This window comes from Protopterus annectens, chromosome 15.part0 (assembly GCF_019279795.1).
Source record: "Protopterus annectens isolate FY-2018-M chromosome 15.part0, PAN1.0, whole genome shotgun sequence".
NCBI classification, from domain to species: Eukaryota; Metazoa; Chordata; order Ceratodontiformes; family Protopteridae; genus Protopterus; species Protopterus annectens.
In genome coordinates this window covers 211,734,221-211,753,104 of record NC_056749.1, presented here as the reverse complement: position 1 = coordinate 211,753,104, position 18,884 = coordinate 211,734,221, and positions in this window count along the sequence as shown.

Here is an 18,884-nt window from a genome sequence, read left to right as displayed (position 1 = left end):
ACTACTTCTGATGGTGATATCTGACTCCAATGTGAAGCCTTCCATCTATGGATCTATTGTAATATGTACCAAACCAAAGGAAGCATCATGCTTAGATATAATAAGTAGTTTATTTAACTTAGCATGCCTATCACGTGCTCATTTATTATTCCTAGTTAGGCAAATTAAATCACTTAAATACATTGATAGATGTACACCCCAATATGTAAAATGCAAATTAACAAAATCACTTCCCAAACTCTCACCCCTTCTTCTTTTCAAAATACTGTATCCCTATTCAAACAGAGTGGTGACGTACATCCAAATCCCCAACTCACAAAGCACTCTTTCCACCCACAAGTAAATTGTAGCTCAAAAAACCTGATTATATCATCCCATAATAGCTCCGACCTTCTTATCATTGATATGAATCTTAGAAGTATCCTTACCAAAGTCCAAGACTTGCACACTACCCTCCAGTTTTAATCCCCCGATATCGCAGTAATAACCAAAACCTGGTTAAAACCCCATGTTAGTAATACATCCTGACAACTGGTTATAACATCCATAGACTCAACAGAAAACATAAACATGGTGGAAGAATAGCCTTTTTCTACAAAGATGCACTAACTCTGAAACACTTAAACATATGACCCTGCAACACAGACAACTCCAAGCTACTAATCACCCACCTCAGACTTAACATTAACAAGAGCATCATAATTATAGCAGCCTATATTCCCCTGGTAATAATGCCACTATAATTGAAAATATCTTCTCCTGAGCATCCTCCACATATAGCCAAGAAACAATCATCATAGCAGATTTTAACCTTGACTGGCTCACCTGCACCTCAAACAACCTGCAAACTTTATCAACCTCTATGTTTTCTCCCAAATTATTTGCTCCCCAACCAGAACAGACGCATGCAGTAACAAACATTCCATCCCAGATTGGACTCTCACAAACCATTCCAATCTAGGTCACCACAGTGGATGCCTTTGAGATGCACTCAGTGATCACATGCCCATCTCCCTTTTCAGGCAAAAAAATAAATCCCACTAAGAAAGTTGTATACAAATATATTCGCAAAAAAAAAAAAACTTCTCCCCTAAATCTTTAATACACTACTCAAATATTGTGACTGGTCCCATCTAAAGCCTACAATTAGATGATGCAGTCAAATACTTCAACAAAAAATTCCTGGATATCCTTAACAACTTGGCCCCCTCAGAAAAATCAGTGTCAAACCAATGAATAGTGAATACCTTAAAACAGCAGCTGATGTCATCACATATCCTGTATCCATATTATTAAACCGCACCATTACTGAACAATATCTTACCAAACTATGGAAAATCTCACACATCATACCATTGCACAAAGGCAATACATTAAATAAATTGCTCTACAGACTTTACAAACTACAGACCAATTGTTATTCTCACCCCTGGCCAAACTCCATGAAAAATGCATACATTCTCAGTGGCGGTCCTATCTTATAAACAAGAACTTCTTTCCAACTCCCAGCATGGTTTTAGGCCAAAACATAGTACTACAACCATTCTTATAAGTTGCACAGACTCAATTAACCAATATAGAAACAACAACAAATTTATTTCATCAATATTCTTAGGCCTTTGACACAGTATATCATCAAATACTACTAAATGAACTATCCTCATTAAACCTCACCATTTAGCCATCTCATGGTTTTATAGCTATTTGTCTAACTGCCAACAAGCAGTCACATGGCAAAATGAGTTCTCATCCCTACTCCCAATCTTTGTGGGTATCCAACAAAGCTTTCTACTTGGTCCCCTACTCTTTCCGGTCTTTACCAATAAACCCAGTTCTGCTACCAACTTAGCCACCATTGTGCAGTATGTAGATGACTCCTCCACTATTCACTAGCCAAGCAACTGCCCCTCACTTACAAACTTTATTCAATAATACACAGTAATAGAACATTGCCATCATCCAACAAACTCCTACTAAAGGTAGCCAGATCTAACAATTTTAGTGATTCCCTGTACTCCAGACAAATATCAAAAATCTGGAACTCCACCCCCCAATACATAGCACACAGTACCAGCATTCCCAAGTTTAAGCTCCTTCTCAAGGAACCCTAACCAGAAATTGTCTTTGCTCGTGCTCTATCCTGGGATGAGCTCTTTCATATCTAAAGTACTTCTCCCCCATCTTGCAACAAACTCATTTTTCTTCCTCTTTATCTAGCATCCTCTCCTTTCCTTTAAGACTTTCTTTCCTTTCTCTCTTATTACTTAAGACAATCAACAAAACAATGTAGTGTGTTTCTTTATAACCCATTCTAAACTTTATCTAGAACTACTTTTATTTACATCACAGAGGTATTTTGAAAAATTCCGCCTCATCTGACCAGTTTTACACATCGTACACAAACTTTGTATACACCAACCAACTCAGCTGTAATACTTCCTGCTTGCTTATCTGATTATCTCCAGTATGTCACACAATTCCCTAATACTGTTCAATGCTAAACAGTGTTGTTAATATTCATTTTGATATTTTGCCTTCCTTTTGTCTCTATACGCATTGATTTCTGGCATTGTACTACATAACCGTTTTATGATTTTCTCCTTGTGTTTTTATAAGCATTGATTTTTGTTTTGTATTACATAACTCTTCATGTTTTTTGAAAATTTGAAAATCTGTTTAAATTTGTTGATTATGGTGGAACTTTACTCCCCAGGCCGCTGCTGAAAACTGGCTCCTGGCCCAGTCAGACACTCCCAGCAAACAACTGTAAAATAAATACATTTATTTATTTATTATGTATTTATTTCCAGTTTGACTACCGGGGAAGTCCACTGGGCCCAGAGAGCCTGTTTTGAGTGGAGCCCTGGGGAGAAAAACTCCATGAAACAGATTACAGTAAAGATAGCAGTCCAATAAAAATAAAAGTACAAGTACAAATACATATCAAATAATACATAGCATGAGTAATATTGCCCACAGTGGAAAAATATCATGCAGATACATTTTAACAAATTCACACAGTTAAAGTCAAAAGTCAAAAGCTATTTAAAATATTTACAAAGTGTGAGAGATCATATGGGAAATAGCTATAGAAGGTTATAGCCAGGTATAAGGTGCTTAGGAACTCAGGAGGATACCCTTCCAGGGGCTTTTGTTAGAGTTCTAGGTAGGGAGAATGCAGTTACATTTCCATTTGGAGGAGAGGTAGGTGTAAAGCTGAGTTTTGAAGTTGTTTGTGTTTGACATTGTCCTTAGTGTGGAAGGGAGAGAGTTCCATTTCTTACACAAGGAGAAGGAGAGAAGAAGTTGTCCAGCAGGACGTTTAGGTTTGTGGACAGTAATTAAGTTTTGGTGTTCAGATCTGAGAGCTCTATTTAGGGTGTATGGGGGAAGGATGTTAGTTAGAGTGGGGCATTTAGTTGGATTAAAGATTAGTGTATGTGCTGTAGTGAGCTGGAAGAAGTCCAGGTAATTTGCGAATTCTAACCAGTTGAGGGATTGGCGGGTAACACAGTAATGAGTGGAATGTTTGACTTTGGTGGCAAATTAAGAAATTTTGTTATAACAGCTTTCAAGTTTGGAAGTGATGGAAAAGGATAGGTTAGTTAGTAGGAGGGTGCCATACAGAAGGGTGGGAAGGAGGTAAGAGAAGGCCAGAGTATGCCTGGTAGAAGTAGAGAGGAAGTGGTTGTTCCTGTATAACATACCTAGTTTTTGGTGGGTTTTCTTTAAATTTTGCTGAATATGGATGTCGAACTTGAGATGTTGGTCTATAGTTACACCGAGTAGTTTGGCAAAGGGAACAACTTCGATCAGAGAGTTGCTTTGGCTAAGGACTTGGAAGGAATTTTTATCAAAAGAGAAAGATTTTGAGGGTTGAATAGTAGTATTTTAGATTTGTTATAATTGAGAGAAAGGTGAATTTAGTGCATCCAAATCTCAGTAGTTGAGAAGGCAGTCTAAGTTTTAGATAGGAGTTCAGGGAGGTTAGAGGCAGAGCAGATAAGTGTAGAGTCATCTGCATATTGGATGACTTTGGTATTGGGAATAGCAGAGTGAAAGTTATTGATAAAGATATTAAACAGCAATAGTCCGAGGATGGACCCCTGTGATACTCCAATAGGGATGGATAAGAAAGGTGAGGTGCCTTTTTTCCATTTTACAGCCTCAGATCTATCTGACAGATAGCTTGAGAACCAGGAAAGAGTGTTTTGGGAGAGATTTAGGTTTGAGATGTGACTTAGAAGGTGCTTATGGGAAACTGTATCAGATGCTTTAGGAGCACTGTGGAAACTAAGTTCCCAGAATCTCAGGCTTGATTGACAGTTTCTAAGAATGAGAGTAGAGCTGTTATGCTGCTATGTCCTGGTCAGCATCCATGTTGGGTAGGGGTAAGAAGTTGGTTTTTAGTCAGAAAAGGCATCAGTTGGATATGGATGCATTTTTCTAGAATTTTGGAGATTGGAGAGTGAAGAGCTATAGAGCGGAAGTTTGAAATATTAGTGTTTTTGCCTCCCTTGTGTAGAGAAAGAATAAAGGCGGAACACCAGAGTTTAGGGTCATAGGATACCTTTATAGATCTATTAATTAAGGTACTAATTGGGATAGCTATACCATCAGCAGCAGACTTGAGAAAGGAAGAGGAGATGTTGTCAGGTGCATTGGAGCAGGACTTAAGTTTAGGTAGAAGTCGTTTTATGTAGTTAGTGGGCACAGGTTTAAGCTCAAACATAGGGAGGAAGGGAGGATATTATTTGGGGACTTAGATGAGGTGGAATGTAGGAGAGATGGGTAATTGTTGGGAAAAGTTTTAGTTAGGACGGATATTGACTCTGTAAAGAAAGAGTTGAATAGTGAGGCTAATTCAATGACAGATTTACTTGGATCCAAACTGGGGTTATTTTTGGAGCCTGGTTTGAGGAGTGAGTTTATGGAGTTCCAAAAAAGCTTAGGGTTTTAGGGATGGTTGGACTGGAGCTTAGTGTAGTAGGATTTTTTTGTCTTTGAAGATTTGTTTTTCTGCAAAGTTACAGAGCTGTGTATATTGGAGAAGGGTTTTGGGAAGTTTATTCTTTTGGTAAAGCTTCCAGGATTTATCTCTGATGCATAATTTGCTTTGTTTCTTTGGTTAGCCACAGGGCAGTTATAGTTGTTATTCTTTTTTTCCTTGGTGGAGCTAGGGAGCCATGGGGCAGTTATAGTTTTTATTCTTTTTTTCCTTGGTGGAGGTAGGGAATTTAGTGCATCTGGGAAAGTAGAATTAAAGTGGTCTATGGCTTTATTAAGTGGAAGAGTTTTTAGAATGTGCCAATTCATTTGTTTGAGATAGTTAGAGAAGGTTTTGGGGTCAAATTTACTAAGGCTGCAGGTCTGAATATATTGACGTTGGTGTGGATGGGAGGTAGTTGCAAGGTAAATGAAAGCTGGAAGGTGGTCACTAATAGAGTCAGGGATGGTGCCAGAGTTGGTAATTTTATTTGGATGGATGACTAACATCCAGGGGGATTTGTTTTATTGGGTCTGGTGATGGAGTGGTTTACTTGAATAAAGTTAAAGAGGCTAATGGACGGTATGGGACTGTTGATTTTATTCCAGTCAATGTTTACATCTCCTAGTATGTAAGTTTCAAGGTTAATTTCAGCTGAGGCCCATTGGAGTATGTCTTCAATGTTTGAGACGTTATTTCCGGGAGGGATATAAAGGGCGATGATAGACAGGCTTTTGTGATTACTCATTTTTAATAGACCGACTGTTAGTTCTGCATTGGCAAATTTAGGAATGGGGTTTGGTAGGGGAATTAAGGTAAGTAGATTGGAATAGATTAATGCAACGTCTCTGCCTTTTTTCTTTGGGTGGTCGCATCTAAGAGTGTGAAATCCAGATGGTAGGATTTCAGAGTCAGAGATGTGGGGTCTGAGCCAAGTTTCAGAGATGGCTACAATGTCAGGTTGGTTATGACTTAGCCATGCTTGAAACTGATGTGGTTTTTTGTTGAGACTCTGGGCATTGAGTGTGAAAAATTTTAGTATTGTAGGGGGATGAAAGGTTAGAGGAAGGAGGAGGGTAATTGTTATTTGTGGGTGGGTTAGATCAGGGGTTGGGGTGAATGTCTCCAGCTAAGTCAAGGTTACTGAAGGAAGTTATTTCAGTGTGTTTTGGTTTGGATTTTGGGTATTCTGGAGGGTCTAGTATTTGTTTAAGAATAAGTGTCTTAGCAGTAGTGGAAATAATTTTAGGCTTAAAAAGGTGCAGAGGGTTGAGCTGAAACAGAGAGGAGGAGATGGAAAAGAAATGATTATTTGTGTGAGGGAGGAGAGGGTTTTGTGTGGGAGTATGATAAGGAGTAGAGAGTGGAAGTTGACTGGCGGTATAGGAGCTGGCATGGTATAAAGTTGTTAGGAGTAGTAGGAGGGAGATGGGGGTTCGGAACAATAAGGAAAGCATAGAAATAAAAATAAAGGAATCTTCATTGCCAGTTAGATTACTTAGCAGATTTCCACCATAAACTGTGCAGTGCTCATGTATGTCCCTAAACATTGGCATAATTGTATGCATTCAGTACAGCGATGGTCGTTGTCTAGCACTTAGTACATCAGGATTCCTTCTCTCTGTCAGTTAATCTGGTTGGGAAAATGAAATAAATGAATGTTTATAAAAGTAATTTATACACTGCTCTGTAGGCCTTTAGTGCTAGATACTGATTGTACTGACTGCCTGGTCAAGAGCTTAGGCCCTTAATCTCACTCTCTCTCTTACCTGAAAAAAGATCTTGAGATTACAAAGCCTACTAGCTTCCCAAAATGCCACTATTAAAAAATCAAACAAGGACAAATATACTGACTGATTATAAAAAAAATGATATATAAGGAATGGAAGGAGAAGCCATTAAAAAGCTAACAATAAGGAAGTACCAACAGCCCACTGACTGTCTAGTCTGATGTCTTTACATCAGTGGTGGGGAAAATGACAGAATCATTTAATAAGGAAATACTTTCTGAGTGCTTCTTTTCTGACTACCTTATTTAGGTAAAGGATCCAGACAAGCAGCAGTTCCCATCAGAAGCCTCATGTCTAATGAAACTTGAAGATTTTTTTGAGTGGGTGAACAAAGTAGTAGGTCAAAGAAGGTGGCAACATGACCAGCCTATATTTTAGTAAGGCATTAGACACCATTCCACAGAAGTTATTGGAATACAGGTTTGTCTAAACAAAGTGTAGATATTCCTGGGAAGGCATATACACACACACAGACATATATATGTACGGAGTAGATGACACCCTTGGCTATCTCAATCAATTGATATTCATTCATACATGTTTTTATTTATTTATTTTTTTAATTGTATTTCTTTGTTAACACTGTTGGCCCACAGGGCAAAATGTCCCTTTTGAGAGGCAACCTGGGAGCACTGCCTGGTTAAGTAACTTGCTCAGAGTCCCCAGTGAACGCAGAGGGAATCAAACCTTAAAGTCTTTTTGATTACAGGAAGTAGCTCCTTAACAGCTCAAAGTTGCACTCTACTGTGCTAACGGTAGGATTTCATGACATTTATTGTTGCAATACCTGAAACCTACTTTATCCTCTTTAGGGTTGTACTTGTCCCAGTAAACAACAGTGCAAGGTAGAAAGCCCATCTCAACTAAAGTACCTTAATCTAAACACTCTAAATAATTTGAAAAAAAAATCTTGAGTATGGAAATAAATACATACATACATCTGAAAATTAACAGAAATATAAAAAAATTGAGTAGTTCAGGTAACACAATAAAAGTACAACATTAAGTATGTTTGTCTTTTTGGCTTTTCCCGGTTAGGGGTCGCCACAGCGGAACTCCGGTCCACTAATGATTGGCAGTAGATTTTTATGGTGCCGAGTTGCCAGCCTGACGCCCAACCTTCAGCGAAGGCACGCCCATTCACACATGTCTTTCGGAGGCCACTCGACCGCGGGGAGGACATGCAGACTCCACACAGAAGGCACTCCAGCCAAGAATCGAACAGGAGAACCTTTTGCTGTGAGGCAACAACACTACTGCTGTACCACCGTGACTTACATTAAGTATATTTATAGTAAAAACTGAATGGAGTGATGTAAACGTAAGCTAAAGTGAATGATGCTAAGTTTGAAAATCAAGATCCAGTATGTAAATCATGTTGTGCGTATAAACTAAGAAAATTAAACATTTCATAGGTTCATAGATTAGTACTAAGCTAACTGCCCTTGCAAGCCATTTTAAGCGTAGCCAATTATCCCTTGTGAGACTCAAACCCCGCACCTTGTGTTTGTAAGGCAAACACCTTAACCATTAGGCCAAACCAGGTCTATATTAGATCAGCGAACGCTTAAAAAAGCGAACACTGATTGATAAAACTTATTTAAGCGAATGTTTAAAATATCGAAGCAACAGAAACCCAAATTTTTTCCTAGGGAAAGAATTTGGTTGTCCGTTTCTGTTGCTTCGGTATTTTCAGTGCTGTGGTGGAAAGTTACGGGTCAGATTCAGGTAAGTGTGCGATTGTGTGGATGTGAGTGTTAGGTTGGGTTAGGTGAGTTAGGGTTAGGACGCGAGTTAGGTATGTGTGCAATTGTGTGGACGTGAGGGTTAGGGCAGGTTAGGTGAGTTAGGGTTAGGGAGTGGGTGAGGTGAGTGTGCGATAATGACAGACCTTAGGGTTAGGGTTTGGGTTAAGGTAAGTGGATAGTTAGTGGTGTGTATATAGTTTGGTGTAGGGTTAGGTGTCAGATTTTAGGTGTATGTATGTGGTTTGCTGTTTGTTGTGTGCTTGTGTTGTGTGTATGTGTTTTGGATCAGCAATTTTTTCCCCTAGGAAAAAAATCGCTGATCTGACAGTTCGAGATTGTAAGCTTTCGCTTACATAAGTTCGATCAATCAGCGTTCACTGATCTAATATAGACTCCCCAACCCCATATAAATAACTTTCAGGAGAATGCATGTTATATTTACAGAGAATGGATAGTTACATATATATGTAATTAAACACAAACAAAGATGACCTACCAGAAAACAGATGAATATATTAATATCCAAACAATGATTAATATTAAAGAAATACAAACACACAATCTTTACATTTACTGAAAGAAACCACTTCAAAGTGAAAGTCAGTATAAAAGCCATGGTTTTCTACTTTGATACTATATAAATATATACCCTCCACAAAACATTTGTGAATCATTACCTATCAGATTTTATTCTGGGGAGCTTAGCTAGGCTTCATGTGGACCTTTTGCTTATTTGCCTAGTATTTTACTGTGATACTATGATATGAGTCACTTCAGCACATTCAAGACGATAGCAGGTCATAACCTCCAAATAGTGGTGGGACATATAATTAGAGATGAAAATTCAGTTCAAGTATCTCCATGTTAGGCAAAGACGTCAAACAGCAGTAGCATTCTCCAGGTATAGCATGACCACCAGTACTGTCATCCATGTCAATCCAATTATCAATTATGGGGTGTGTGGGGGAGGTAAAGTCCCCCACCTACTCCGTTATTTTATTTAGGAATCTCATTTCACTGAAAGTTAACAATATAAAACTAAAAGTAGGTGGGGGGCTGTACCCCCCACTCCCCCAACTATATATATATATATATATATATATATATATATATATATATATATATATATATATATATATATATATATTTATACTAACACCAGGGTTGCACTACAGTGGAGAGAAGGGCATATACGTTTTATTTGCACAACAGTACTTTCTTTCAGTGAAATGAGATTCAGCCAAATGAGTTTCAGCGAAATGAGCTTTCAGTGAATCAGCCTAGATCCACATATATATATATATATATATATATATATATATATATATATATATATATATATATTGGAATAGATTACTCTGGAATAGACTGCCCATACATGTCAAGCAGAGCACTTCATTGGCCCTCTTCAAAAGGAACCTTGATGATTGGATGGGAGATAGGAAATTCACCCCGGGGATTATGTCAGTCACCCTGCTAGACAGGGGCCCAGAGAAGTAAATATTGTGGGAAAAAATTTCCAGGGAATTGTTATGGCTAGGCTTGCATAGGCCTTAGGGCCGATAGCTTAGTACCAACCTATGAACCTATATATACATATATATATATATATATATATATATATATATATATATATATATATATATATATATGTATATATATATATATATATATATATATATATATATATATATATATATATATATATATATATATATATATATATATATGGGGGTGTATGTATAATTATATATATCTATATATATCAGAAAATGCTTTGGAAGAAAGCTCTATTAAGAGAAGTACAAAAAAAGCCAATATTTTCGCGGTGGTGGTGCGGTAGCATTGTCGCCTCACAGTAAGATGCTGTCCGGTTCGATTCTCAGTTAGAGCGTCTTCTGCGTGGAGACATGCGTGAATGGGCGTACCTTTGTTGAAGGTTGTGCGTCAGGCCTGACAAGCCGGTATGTAAAAATCAACTGCCAATCATTAGCGGACCGGAGTTTCGCTGTGGCGACCCCTAACCGGGAAAAGCCGAAAGACACAAACAAACAAAAAAGCCAATATTTTATATTAACAATACAAGGAGTGTAAAAGAAAAGCTTTAATGTCAAAACGGCCATTAAAAAGATACATACACCGCTGATTACAATAATTTTAAGTGGTAAATAAAACATTTATCAATAGCATTACAAAAGTATAAAGACATTTTTACATATCTGATTTCATACCATCCAAGTGATTTATTCATTGTTTATGAAAAACAGGAAAACATGTATTTGTATATTTTAGCACAAAATGTTTGCAGAATATATTCCGTCTAGATTCCATGCAGTAAGCCAAAGGAAAGCTGAAAACTTGGTTTCAGTCAACTTTTAAGGTTAATATATTTGGACAAAAATTGGTAAAATATTCACTGAGCCACAGAATAAAGTGTGATGTTCATTAATTTAGACACACAGCTTATCCATTAGGCAGGAAAACTTATATATTTTGGGGTTAAGTGGTTTACCTCATTTTTTAATTCACCAAGAGGGAATAAGCCATAAAATGTGGTAAAGCCAAAGAGAGCATTCAGAATGGTTTTGAATAGTAATATTAAGTGATGTTCCTCTTTAATGTAGCATAGTTGAGATGCATAAAGGCCTTTTCAGTAGTAAGACAATTATATTGTAGGGCTCACAGCTATACAAATGAAAGCTCTAGTTAACAAAGGAAGGAATGCTGCATACAATGCATGGCAACTGAGGAAGTACAGAGATAGGTTTTCCTAGGGATAAAATTAATGACAACATTTAGAATGTGGAAGGACTATGAAAAGGATGGTCATAAGGTTTCAGTCTGGAAAAAACAATGACAAATCTAGTAATGCAGAGCAGTTAAAACAGGATCAGCAAGCCTAAATAAAGGAAGGCTCTTTTCACGAGATGTGCTCGGTTCTCACTGGATCGTGTTACTTTATTTCTTTCACACTAATGTTGCTTATACTTTGCAAAGTTATTCTGATTGTTGCATAAGACATTGCTGGATCGTTAACTGATGTTTTGTCTAAGTTTACTAAATACCACAGAAAATCAGAAATTATTTGATGTGTTTTAATTTCTGTAATAGACATGCAACAGTGAGCGTCCTGTACCTTTAATTATATGTCAAGGATTTACTTTTAAGACTTAGAACCAGTAAAATGGTATAAGTCCATCTAATTAGTGACAAAATAGTGCAGATTGTTTGTTTCTTGGTTGCATGAGATTATCCTTTAGCAAACAATGCCTTCTCTCCTAAGCCAAACGAGAAGTTAAGCAAGTAATTATACCCTGCTAAAAAGATTCAGGTTTAAGATTTGCATTGAAAGAGTGGCTTAGTCAGGAAATAGCAGATAATCAAAAAGACAGAAGTTTTGAAGCATCCAGAAACCAGTTTAGGATATAATTTGAATTAGTTGTTCATAAACCCTACATATTCTGCAGCATACCTCTTAACTGCCCATGATTTTTAGGAAAAAGGGTGATACTTAATATGTAATGATAATAATTAGAGTTGTAGACTTTCTATTTGTTAGGAATTTCTTTTGTTCATTTTCACAAGTTGATAGTACTAATATTTTAAATAAATGTCCTCCTGTTTGTCCTTGATTATTTCTGGATTTATTTCTGATTCTGGAGGAAATAGGTGGAGCTATGTTGTGCATTGCTGTGATGCCCTTGAGCCATAATGAAAAGCTCAAATGAATTGTTGGTATTCCATTATGATGCTAAAAATGTTTCAAAGAAACTAAATTAAAAAAAGTTTTTTTAATGTGCATGGGTATGTGTGTGTCTGTTTACTTTACAGCTGTAACCTATAAAGAAGGGTAGAAATCCAGAGGTGCTCACATAGCACATTTGACAAATTAAGTTCCACTCACTGCTGCTGGACACAACATCACTATTTAAAAATGTGGGCTCTTGGTTCTATAATGGGTGAAAGTATTCTAGGTAGATCTCTACCAGTGGTCATTTATAGAAAGGCATCATCACTACTTCCCACTATGCAGATTTATGTTTTTATTAGTCATTACAAGACATCTGTTAGTATGAATGTACTTGTAAAGTAGAAAGTGAATAGTTTAATACTAGATAAACTGCATCTGTAAATTCATCATAGCTGTTTAACTTTCAAACCATTCTGTTGATTCTTGCTATCTGTAAAGCAATGAGATAAAATCATTTCTTTGTATGCACTATATACATTTGCATATGTGCACACTTGCCTTACAAATTTTCTGTAAACTGACTCATTGAAATTGTACTTGAATGTTTACAATAGTATGTTGATTATCAAAGCTATACGGCACAGATCGTGGATGAAAAGGGTCCTGCACACATACCCAGTAAACAAAGTAAAAATAAATAAAATAACAGTGGGCATACTGGCACAAAGCTCATGGATCCATTATAAAGTATGATGAATTAGATCAGGCAAAGAAGAGTGATGTTACTCATGTTACAAAGGGATAAATGTGACAGCTGTGCAACTGAATCACTTCTGAGACAGGGATCCAGTTTTACTCACTAGAAACTAATCATATTTTTGGATTGTTTCTATGATCTCTTTTATATTCCCCTCCCAGCTCAAATGTGTTTAATCCTACCACACAGTATCAGTATGCAGCTTGTGTTTTGTTCTGCCAAGAAAAGAAAAATCCAGGTTAAGCAAAAATGAGAGCGGTATTGGGCAATATCCAGCCATTTAGGTATGCAACAAGGCCTGTAAATGTAGGCTGAGCACTTTATAGTAATTGGAAGATCTGATTTAACAAAGCTTTTTCATAGTAGGCAATTTTATTATTAGAAAATGAGACATTTAAAAGCATGCTTGAATATAAAATGCAAATCTACAAAAGAAACTTATCAAAGGTCATAATCATAATAAGCACACAGTTTGCACCCTCAATTTAATCTAGCTGCACTGAAATACATTAACTTTTTTTCCTAAACAGCAAACTCTTGCCTTTAAACTAAACTTAATGCTGCAGTCAAAATGCAATTCCCTGCAACACCGGACCTATTACTTCCTTTAACCCCTTAAGAAGTATGGTCTTGCTCAACTTCAAGGACTCTTGACAAAGTAGGATTGCATCTCTACTTAAACTAACTCCTCTGTTTTACACCTACACCTCCCCGTCTTTTATTTCATTTAATTTGTTCTTGTGTACATATTCCATTTCTGTTACCCATTCTAATATTATCCTAATGCCTACATCCTACTCTACCTTGATTCCCTCTCATCCTAAAGCATCTACCTCTTTGAACTCTACTCTAACCTCTGTAACCCTCTCCATCCTTAATCCCCCTTTCTGCAATTATCTTAAAGCTTTCATAGGAATTTTCACTTTTTTCAGCTTTCTACATATTTTATGTACTTGTTTTAGCTGTATTATGCCATTTACTGTAATAACCTGTAAAACTGTTTTGACATTGCTTTTTAATTTTATTGTTTTAGTCTATGTAGTCTGTATTATATATTCATTTCCATTGCTATATGTTTATTGCTTGCTTGCTTATAACTAATTGTTAATTGTCTGTAGCCTGGATCATGGCTGAAAAGGGTCTTGGATCTAGTTCATTTCCGCAGTCATCAGATGTAAAATAAAATTGAAATAAAAAGCCTGATTTATTGGCATAGAAAAATCAAGCCCAGACTGCAACTCTACCCCGGTGCAGGGATACAGCCTTAAACAACTGCACTCAGTTGCAGGGATGTCAGGGAAGGCACAAAGTCCGTAATATCTGCTGCCCTAATGAATCAGAGGGATTCCCCACAATGGGTATCTCCCCACTGCTAGGATTACACCAGGCTCAAGTTCAGTTGAGGGAGGTTTAATGACTGGTATGTCTTAACAGAAAAAGTCATAGAAAAAAATCTAACTTTTGGTTTGTTGACATCAGGTGTCTCATGTCTCAAGAATATAGCTTTTAATGCACTAAAAATACTCCCATTTGTAATGCCTATCAGTTTAATTGTTTCAGGGAACCTGGAATGAATATTTACTTATATGAAAGATGATGCTTCTCCAGACTAGAAAAATTATGCCCCCATTCTGTTCCATGGATGAAGAAAAGATGACCTTGATTACCAGGATGACCATAGAGTAGGACTTCTTCTTCTACATTGTTGTTTGCCATAAGCATTGCAGATGGCACAATGCTGCACTTCTTGTTCTTTCAGTTAACATTCCTCCTCAATATATTATATCTATTGCACTTTTTTTTGCTCTCTACTATTCCAGATGTGGTTCATGTATCTTTGCAAACATGTATCTTTTCAGTTAATTGGCTATTATCAAATGAAAAGTCTTTATTATTCAAAAATGTGCACAGTGATTAGCAGAACAATCAGCAAGTTCATTGTAAATCAAGTGTTCCAAACAGGAAGTAGTCTGAGCAGCAGTTGTAACAAAAAAACAGTTACAACAGCCCCTTCCATCATCTTTGAAAGATGGAGAAAATTGACTTGAGTCCAGGCAGTTGTAGCTGTTTAAAAAAACACAGTTACCCAATCCACATTTCTGCAAAGCAAAGAAAACAAGCTCACATCCAGGCAGCTGTAATCATTAAACCAAATAGTGAAACCTGCCCTATTCTTATCTTTGTGATGTGGAGACATTAAATTCCAGTCCAGACAGCTGTAGATATTAAAATAAATAGTTACAGCCACCGTATCCTCTTCTCCATAAAGCAGAGAAAACATTCTTCACTTATAGGAAGGGTGGAGTTTTTTTTTCCACCTTTCACAAATAAAGAAATAAAAAAAATCATCAAATATTGAAAAAAGAGGGGAAAAATCCTCACTGTCATGACATGGGGAGTCCACAAGCAACCTTGTGTAAACAGTAGGATGGATGTAGACTTCAAAGCCCTGAAAAAAAAAAAAACATAAAACCAATAGAACATCAAATGAAATATTAAAAGTAGAAATCGAAATGGTTTGCTAAATACATGCCAGTGGGAATAAGTCATTTTAATAAAGTGACTCCCACTGACTGAACTTTAGCAAGCTATTTTTTATTGTTTTAAAAAAGAATAGTTTGCTTGGTGTGCTACAAGTTAAATGTGCAGTATATGCCTTAGACATCCTTTTCCAAGCAGGAGCTGTGGAAGAACAGTAAACATCCTTTATACAATGTCATTATTCAGAAATGGTTAGAAATGTATTATTTTATTTATTTTTATTTATTTTACATTTGTTGACCAGACTAGTCTAGCTGGATGCATGTCCATTTTCAGTAGAGGCCCAGGGAGAAAAGCTCCACTAACAGAATAGTAAAATTAGTAAAAAAAGTAGTAAAAAACAATGCTAGTAGAACAGCTGCGGAAAATTCCTATACAAAGGTATTGCTAAAATGAGAAATGTGTGGCATTGATATACACAAGACAAAATTTGTTAAGTCATTTACATAAGGGGGACCAACACTAATTATTTGAGACAAAGTTTATTTATTTATTTGTTTGTTTTGAGTGATCATCAACAGTAGAACAACATAAATAGTAGGAGTTATACTCAAAAGAACAGTTGTGAAACAAGAGGCAAAAAAGTGTCAGTCAGGGTTAGTACAAGGGCAGAGCCACTGGGAATCAAAGAAGGTTTTTAGATGCTTCTTGAAAAGGGGTGTGGAGGCCAATGATGTAAGCTTGCTTGGAAGCTTGTTCCAATTAGGACCAATAGAGTTGGAGAATAAACAGTCCCCAGCTTTGTTGTGGGATTTATAGGAGGCCACTAGGAGCTTGGTGACTGAATGCAAGGAAGAGAGGTTTTTATAAGGGCTAATAAGAGTGCAGAGTATGATAGTATTCATGGGGTGATAGAAGATTTTGTGGGTGATGCTAAGTTGCTATAGCAACAGTTGATTCTGTAATTCCAGCCAAATCTGGCAATGTTGTTGTATGAAGTTGCCAGTTTATTGATATTAGATTTAGATACACTGGTAAAAATTGGTGTTGCATAGAGAAGGGTAGAGAGCAGGTGTGTTTGTGCGATAGTAGCTCTAGCTGATGCAGCGAAGAAGGGTTTAAGCCTATATAGAGATCCAAGTTTTCTATTGACTGACTTGATGGTTATGTTAATATGAGAATTGAAGTTAAGATTATGATCTATTGTGACACCTAGAAGTTTGGTGGTAGAGTCAGCGGATATTATTGTGCCATTGTTATGTGCTATATTGAAGTCTAAAGTGGAGGATTTCTGTGTAGGTGTGAATAGTAATAATTTAGTTTTTTGGGGGTTAAGAAGGAGACAGTATTGATAGAACCAGTTTTCAGCTGCTGTAAATACTTTTTGGGTAGTAGTAGTCTGTAACTAAGCTGAGGATGGTGCTGAACATATCATTGTTGAGTCATCTGCATATTAAATGCAGGTGGTTTGTGGAAGGGACATATTTAGATCATTAATAAAAATAGAGAAGAGGAGTGGTCCAAGAATGGAACCTTGTGGGACTCCAGTTTTAATGGGAAGCTGAGAGGATATGTGATTGTCCCAAAGAACTTCTCGTTGTCTATTTTCTAAGTAGGAATTGAACCACTGGATTGCCTGGGAGACTAATGCCAGAGATTTAAGGATGTTTAGTAAGAGTTTATGGTTAACCATATGAAAGGCCTTGGAGAGGTTGAAGAGAGCTGAGGACAGCAAGTTATTACAATTTTTATTAATATGGTCTGTGAAGGATAAGAGTGCAGTAGTTGTGCTGTGATATGGTCTAAAACTGTGCTGGCAGTCTGCTAGGAGATTGTTTTGGAGACGATGGTCGAGTAATTGCCGATTAATGCATCTTTCCATGATTTTAGCTAATGGAGAAAGTAGGGCTATGGGACAGAAGTTAGAGAGTTCATTAGAGTTATCCCCCTTATGTAGAGGAATGATATGAGAGACTTTCCAAAGGGATGGGATAAAACCTTCAGTTATAGTTCGATTTATTAAAATGGAGACAGGATAGGCAAGTACTCCAGCTGCAATTTGCAGATACTCAGCTGGGAGGAGGTCAGCTGAGGGTGCACAGGGTTTAAGTTTCATAAGTAGGGGTTTGGATGAGACATGTTGAGACTGGTTGCAATTTGAAAGTGGGGGGTTTATTGGTCAGGGAGTAAAGTTCCTGGGTGGCAGCAGGTGACAAAGTCTTGGCTAGGGATGTGACAGTGTCAGAAAATAATTTGTTGAAAGTGTCAGCAATTTGGTTGGATGTACTCTGAGTGAGGTTGGAAGGAGTAGGTGTTTTAGAATTTCCTGGATGTAGTAATTTGTTGATACCTGACCAGAATTTCTGAGGGTTTTGTTGTGGAGTTTGTTGGAATTTTAAGAAATATTTTTTTTGTCTCTGAGTATTAATCTCTTTGTTTCATTTCTAAGCTGCCTAAAGGTTTGGTGGTCAAACATGTTTTTAGTGATATGCCATTTAGTCCATGTTCTATTTCTCTGTAGCATTTTTGCTTGGTTTCTTTAGTTAGCCATGGAGCAGATTTTGCTCTAGTTTTAATAGACCAAGTGGGGGCACGGTGGTTAAGAATTTGCAGGAATTTATTGTTGAAGTAGGAAACTGCCTCCTCAAGAAGTAAGTATTTTAGTGGAAACCAATTGCAAGCTTTGAGCTATATTTGGAAGTTTGTTTGGTTGAAATATTTCTTAATTCCTGTTGATCTGAAAATTGTATGGTTGGGGATAGTTTTTTTTTGTCTGGTAATATAAGTGGGTAAGTGGTCACTGATATCATCAGGTAGAATGCCAGTGGTATAAGCCAGGGGATTACTATTGACTAAAATCCAATCAAGGGTGCTCTGTTTGAAGCTGGATTTATTAATTCTAGTAGGGGAGGTAATGGTTTGATTGAAGCCATAAAGGTTTATGTGAGATGTTGGTTTGGGAAAAATGCAGCAATTCCAATCAATATTAAAGTCTCCTAGGAGAATAGTTTCCTGAGGGAAGGAAGTGGAGAGCCAGCTCAGTGTATTTTCAAGGGTATTAATATTATTGCCTGTTGGGATATAACAGCAGATTATGTAAATGGGTTTGTTTGTATTAAGCTGTAGCTTGGTGATTAAGATTTTGGTGTTACTTGGTGAGGGTGGTTTGGTATCCAGTTGGGTAACCAGTAATTCAGTTTTGTAGGGTATTGCTACTCCACCACCCTTTTTGATTAGACGGTCAAGTCTGAGGATGTTATACCCAGGTGGGATTATATCATTATCCTTTGTTCCTGATTTAAGCCAGGTTTCAGTTAGGCATAAGATATCAAAGGAATGTAGATCTAGCAGGGCATGTAGTTGGGTAATTTTATTGTTTAGGCTGTGAATATTTAGGTGGGCTATATGGAGAGAGCTGGGTGTGGTGGTA